We start from the raw sequence: 7040 nt of genomic DNA on the forward strand, positions 1-7040 counted from the left end.
ATGTGCCATCTGCTCAAGGGGATGCAGGATGTTCTCCATCTGCCCAAAGAGCTCCAGAACTGTCCACATTGGAAAAAGGGACCATACAACCCTTGGAACCAGCTCAAGTGGTTCTGATAAACCCATCATCTTCCAAAGGGACTAAAGGACATTTTCAATGTGCACAAGATGCTTTTGAACATTTACCACCTAGTGTGGGAATTCTTAAACATTCCCCAACCCATCAGGGGACTTGTGGATGTTTGACATCTGCCACAGATGCTCTTGAAATTTTGCCATCTAATTCTGAACCTGTGGAAAATTCTCTTTCTGCCATGTGTGGTCTGGAATCCTCTTCATCTGCTCCAAGGGTCCTGGGACATATGCTATCTGACAAAGAGACTGAAAAACTTTCTATATCTGCACATGGGTCTCTAGGTAATTCACTATCTACCCAAGAGACTCAAGAACATTTAGCATCTTCAGTAGGGAATCTGAAACCTTGCCAATCTGCCAAGGAGAGACTCAGAACTTTGATACCTTCACAAATTGTTCTTGAATGTGCTCCAAGTATTTCAGGGACTCTAGGAGCTTTGTCACCTCTTCCAGGGCATATGGGACTTTCTTCATTAGCAAATGAGACACCAGAGCATTCACAATATGCTGAAGTGGATGTGGAATCTACTTCCTCTGCCACAAGGGCTCTAGGACCTGTGGCATTTGCCCAAAAGTCTTTGGAAAATTCCTTATGTGGACAAGGGATTATAGACATTATAAACATTGTCATCTTCCCAAGGGGAAGTGGGACCTTTATTTTCCACCCAAGGGGTTATGGAACTGTCCACATTCACAAAAGGGAGAGTAGAAAATGTGTCATCTCCTGAAAGACCAGTGAAACCTTACTTCTTTACAGGAGGCTTAAAGACCTTCTCCATTGATCCAAGGCCCTCACCAACACTCACTCTCTGCCCCAGGGCCTCTAGGACCTTCCCCACCTGACACTGGAATTCAAAGACCTTTTAACACCAGAGGCTTCAGGAAACTCAACAAGTGCATCAGTTTCTTGTCAATCTCGCCCATCTACCCTACAAACCTCTATATCATTTGCAGTCTGCTGAAGGACCTGTTGATCTGTCCATATGAGAAAAGGGAATGCTGGATCCTTTACCATCTACCCAAGGGGCTCTAGGACTTTTGGTAGCTTCTCCAGGGTTCATGAAACCATCAGAATCAGAACACAGGAAGCTTGGGCATTTTTCATTTGTGGGGAAAAAAATGGAGAAATTTCTCCATCTGACACAGTAGCCAAAGCTACTTCCCCTTCTGATCCACATTCACCGTTTGCTACAGATGCTATGGAATCTTCCTCATCTGGTCATGGATCTCAAGGGTCTTTGTTATTTGCCAGGGAAGGTGTAAAAGATTCACCCTCTGCACTGGATGCACAGGAACCTTCCCCATCTGCTTCACAGGCCCTAGAAACTTTGGTAACTACCCAAGGGCCTCTGCAAATTCATACACCTGACAAAACAGCTCTGTGTCTTTTCTTGTCTATGCTAGGGGATGTAGAACATTCCACTTCTTCCAGGGGGATTCCAAGAGGATCTCAACCTGTTCAAAATGTTCTTGGCTATCTGTCAACTAGAGGAGAGGCTGTGGAGTCTTCTATATCTTTTCTAGGAACTACAGATATTTCTCCATTTGCTTCAAAGCCTTCAGAACTTTCCTCATTACAAAATACAACTGGATCTCCTTCCCCTTGTCATCAAGAGGTAGTGGGATCCTTTCTGTCTGAACAAGGGTCTTTGTGAATGTGTCCATCTGCTCCAGATTCTCTAAGACCATTGGCACCTATACTAGGGGTTGGGGGGGACCTTCTTTATCTGGAGAAGATACTATTCCACTGTGTGCATCTGTACCAGGGACCAAAGTGTATTTACCATCTTCCCTTGGGTCTTTAGCCTCTAAATGTTATGACCAGATGAAGGTGGGACTTTTGCCTTCTGTCTGTGCAGAACTTGGACCTTCTCTGTGTGATCAAAGGGCTCTGGGTATGACCAAGTCTTCAGAAGGCACTCTAGAAAATTTACCACCTGATCAAGGGGCTATGAAACATTCAACTTATTCCCAGGAGGCTAATAAATCTTCTCTGTCTGGCCAAGGTCACCTACCACATTCACCATGTGTCACAAAGGATTTAGGACCTGCTCTTTCTGATTAGGGAACTGAGGAATCTTTGTTATCCCCCTCAGAAGATACAGCACATCCACCATCTGCACCAGGTGCTCAGGTACATGAACCTTCTCTGTCTACCCAAGGGCCTCAAGACACTTTGCTAACTATACCAGAGCCTCTGAAACTTTCCATATCAGTCTGTGACACTCTGTGTCCTTTGTCATCCACCCTAGGTGCTGTAGAGCTTTCCACATTATCTCCAGAGTGTCTGGGATCATCCAGAGGAAGCTAGGATATTTGTCAACTCTAGAACAGGATATAGAACATTCTCCAACAGCCTCACAAAAAAACAAACAAACAAACAAAAAACTGTCCTTACCCCAAGGGTGTGGAGGGCATTTATCATCTGCCCCAAGTACTCAGTAACCTTCTCAGTCTGGCCCAGGGGATCTGGTACCTTTGCTGTCTTCTCAAGGGCCCCAGAAACCTTCCATATTGACTCAAGGGATGCTGGATCCTTCAGCATCTACCCAAGAGTCTCCAGGACATTCTGAATCTTCCCAAGGTGTTGCGGAACTCAACAATCTTCCCAGAGGATTAATGGGTATTTATTACCTCTGGTAGATGCTATGGAAGCCTTTACATCAGTTTTGGGGACTACAGTAAGTTCACCATCTGCTCCATGGTCTTTGGAACATTCTACATTACTACAAGTGACTTCAACAACTTCTCTAACTTACCAAGGGGTAATGGGACTTAGCCTTTTCACAAAGGACTCTAGAATTGTCACAAGGGACCCTAGAACTTTTGGCCCAAGGGGATGGGAGAAATTCTCAATTAGAAAAAATAGTGTGGGACAGTCTATATCAGTACAAGGGATTTTTGAATCCTCACCATGTACTACAGGGGCTCTAGGGTCTGCTCCATATTAACATAGGAAACCAGGACCCCAAGAGACTGCAGAACACTCCCTATCTCCTAGGAGAGCTCTGGGACTACCCATATCTGCAAATGGGACTGTAGAAAATTTGCCATCTGATCAAGGACATACAAAACATTCCAATTCATGATTCTAGACATTTTCTGTTTATCCAAGGTCCTCTGAAACATTCACAATCTGATGCAGAGGCTCTGAGACATTCTTCTAGCAAGGGAATTAAAAAGCCTTTGTTATCTTTCCCAGGGTCTGTGAAACCTTCATCATCTGCACCAAATGCTCAGAAACCTCTGCAAACCATTCTAGGGACTCTACCTACTCTGTTATCTAATCAAGGGCTTCAGGAACATTCTATGTCTGTTGGGGGTACACTGGATTACTTCTCATCCAGCTCAGGGTCTCTAGAACATTCAGCATTTTCCCCATTGGTTCTGGGACCATCAACATCATTCCAAAGTAAGCATGTCTTGCATGGTAGAATCTGAGGATACATTGCCACCTGTCCAAGGGACTACAGGGTTTTTGACATTTCTTTCAGGGACTTTAAGATATTTACACTCTGACCAAGGATCTCAGGAATCTTCTTTATCAGTCTCAAGGGATTTAGCACATTTGCTATCTACCCAAATTTGCATATCTGCTCAGGGAACTCTGGGCCCTTTGCCATATACTCAACAGTGTCTACAACATTCGGCATTTTCCCAAGAGATTCTGGGACCATCCAAATCTGCCCAGTACATACATAGACATTTGTCTTCTGTCCCAGATGCTTTGGGAATGTCTCCATGTGTCTCAATGACTACAAGTACATTGCCACCTGCCCCAATGACTCGTAAACTTTCCTCACTAACACAAGCAAGTCCAGCCCCATCCCCATCATTGCAAAAAGGTGATGGATCTTGCCTATATACACAAACATCTCTGGAACTGAACAACTCAGCATAAGGCTCTCTAGAACCTTGACCATCTACTCAGGTGTCTGGGCAAACTTCCCTTTATGCAAAAGCCACTTTGGGATAGCCCAGATCTGCACAGGGTACTGAAGGACATTCAACTTCTACCTCAGGGACTCTGGGATCTAATCAAAGTGCCCAGAAGGAACTAGGAGTTTGTCCACTTGCCCAAGTGCCTCTGGTAATTTCCATGTCTATTCTAGGAACTCTAGGATCTTGTTCATCTGCCCAAGAGGCTCTGGGGTCTTCTTTATCTGCCCAAGAGTCTCTAAAACATATCCATACCCACACAAGGAACTGTAAAAACTGTGCCATCTTCTCAAAGTGTTTTGAAACACCCAACTTCTTCCAAGGTAGCTCCCAGATTTTTCCATCTTCCCAACATACTGTACAAGGTTCAGTATCTTCCCTAAGGGCTACAGTACCATTCCCATCTAGCCAGGAAGTGCAAGGACCTTTTTTGGCTTTGACAGAGGATGTAGAACATTCACCATCTGCACCATGTGCTCAGGAACATCCTCTAACTGTTACAGGGTCTCTAGGACCTTTGCTGTCTTCTAAAGGGCCTAAGGAACTCTCCACACCTGCAGAGGGAACTTTACCTGTGCAAAGTTCTTTGAAATCCTTCCAAAGGACTCTAGAACCTTCAGTACATTCCTCTCCATGTGTCTCAGGTACTAGAGAGCCTTCATCAATTAACAAAGTACCTAGAGGACTTTCATCAAATACCCCAGGTGATCCAGCACATCTGCTTTCTGCTCATTTGCCTCTACAACTTAGTGTATCTGCCCAGGATTCTCTGAGTCCTTCAGCATCTTCCAAAGGAACTCTAGAGTCCTTGTCTTCTTCTACAGACATTCTAGGAACACTCTAATTTACACAGAGGTGTCATGGGTAATTGTCATATGTAGGAGAGACTTTGGAGACTTCATCCTCTTTAGGGACTTCTGTGTATCTAGCTTGTGGTCCAAAGCCCCTGGGACTTTCCTTTTTAGAACAAGGGAATCACATACCTTCTCATTGTGCTCAAGGAACTGTGGGTTCCTGCCTATCTACACAAGGGAATATAGGACTGTCTACATCTACACAAAGGACTCCAGGACATCCTCCATCTGCCAAAGGGCTTTCACGCACTTCCTCACATGCACAGGGTACAGCCTCACAGTCCACTTTCACACAGAGAACAGTAGCACATTTACCATCTACTCCAGTGTCTCAGGAATATACCCACCATGCCCAAAAGATGGTAGGAACTTTGAAATCTGCCTAAGGGTCTCTGAGAATTTCTATAACTGCAAAAGGTTCTCTAGAACTTTTGCCATCTCCCTGGGAGCCTCCAGGATAGTCATCATCTGCACCAGGTGCATGCAAAAGTTCTGCAGCTACCACAGGACATGTAGTATCTGATGAAGGGACTCTGGAAATTTCCATATCTACTCAGGCAAAATTGAGTCCTTTCCTTTCTTCCCAAAGCCTTTTGGAACTTTTCCTTTCTGTAGAAGGGACTTTGGATATCTCAACATATACACAAGGTACTCTAGGACCTTCAATTTCTTCTCATAGACCTCTCAAGTCTTTGCAGTCTGTCCAAAGGGTTCAACAAACAGATCAATCTGCTTTAGACTCTTTAAGATCTCCTGCCTTTTTCTAAAGGGCATATAGTAATTTCTTTATCTGGACAAGGGACTCTATGACCTACAGCATTTTCCCTGGGGTCTTTGGTAATTTCCTTATCTGTTCGAGTTCAGGTCCTTTGTTATCTTTCCAAGAAGCTGAAAGATCTTGCCTGTCTTTACAGGGAACTCTGGAAGTTTCTACATATACATGTGGAGATCTAAGGATATACAATTCTTCAATAGGGGATTTGAGATCTTCACCATCTACTGCAGTGACTCTAGGATCTTCTCCATCTGTCCAAGTGAATTTAAAAATGTATCCACCTGTACCATTGTCTCTAAGGTCTCTCCTGTCTTCCCAGGGTGTTTTAGGAACATTGACATCTGTCCAAGGGGCTATGAAACTTTCACCACCTGGCCAGGGGAATACAGAACCTTTGCCATATGCCCAAGATAATCTGAGACTCAGGTCTCCTTCCCTGGGAACTTGGGGACCTTGTCAATTTTCCAAGGGGAAAGAGTCTCTAGGATATTCATCATTTGCCCAAGGGTCTCTAGAAACTTCCACATCTTCCCACAAAGTGCTAGGTCTTTCTTATGATCAAGGGGCTGTAGCACAGTTCCCATGTGTCCTAGGAGATGGACTTTCTCCTTTTATAAATGTTGCCATCTTCTCACATTAGTCTAGAAACATCATCTTCTGTCCAGAGAATTGTAGATGCTTCATTAGATGTGCGAGGTACTCTACCACTTCATCCTCATTACCCAGAGTACCTGGGACCCTCTCAATGTCCTGTTAAGACATCAGAAACTTTGCCATCTCCCCAAATGGCTTTTAAATTTTCTGAATCTTCATCAGGGACTCTAGGAACCTTGTCACCTTTCCCAGTTTCTCTGGGACATTCAATATTTGCCCAAGGTGCTGTGTGATTCTGATCAACCAATTCAGGGATCATCAACATCTCTCCAGGAAATCAATTTTCTCCATCTTCTAAAGGTTCAGTGGAGCCTACTCCATCTGTACCAGGAACCTTGGAATCTTTATTATCCAAATTGTATCCAAAATTGCCTAGATCTACCCAAGGGTCTCTAGGAACTTCACCATCTCAGCAAAGGTGTTTAGGAGATTCACTATCTACCCAAGGGGCTCTGGGAAATTCCATATTTCCCACAAGAGTATGTGGGACATTCAAAATCTGATCAAGGATCTCCAGAAACCTCCACATCTTCCCAAGAGGATCCTGGCCCTTCTTTAGCCCAAGAAGCTTTAGCATATTCATCTGCTACAGGAAACTGTGGAGTTTCCCAATCCTCAGAAGGCACTCTAGGAACATCACCATATGCCCAAGGTGCTAGAGGAACATCATCATCTGCCCTAGA

This window comes from Peromyscus californicus, unplaced genomic scaffold (assembly GCF_007827085.1).
Source record: "Peromyscus californicus insignis strain IS unplaced genomic scaffold, ASM782708v3 Scaffold_10__1_contigs__length_136768540, whole genome shotgun sequence".
NCBI lineage: Eukaryota > Metazoa > Chordata > Mammalia > Rodentia > Cricetidae > Peromyscus > Peromyscus californicus.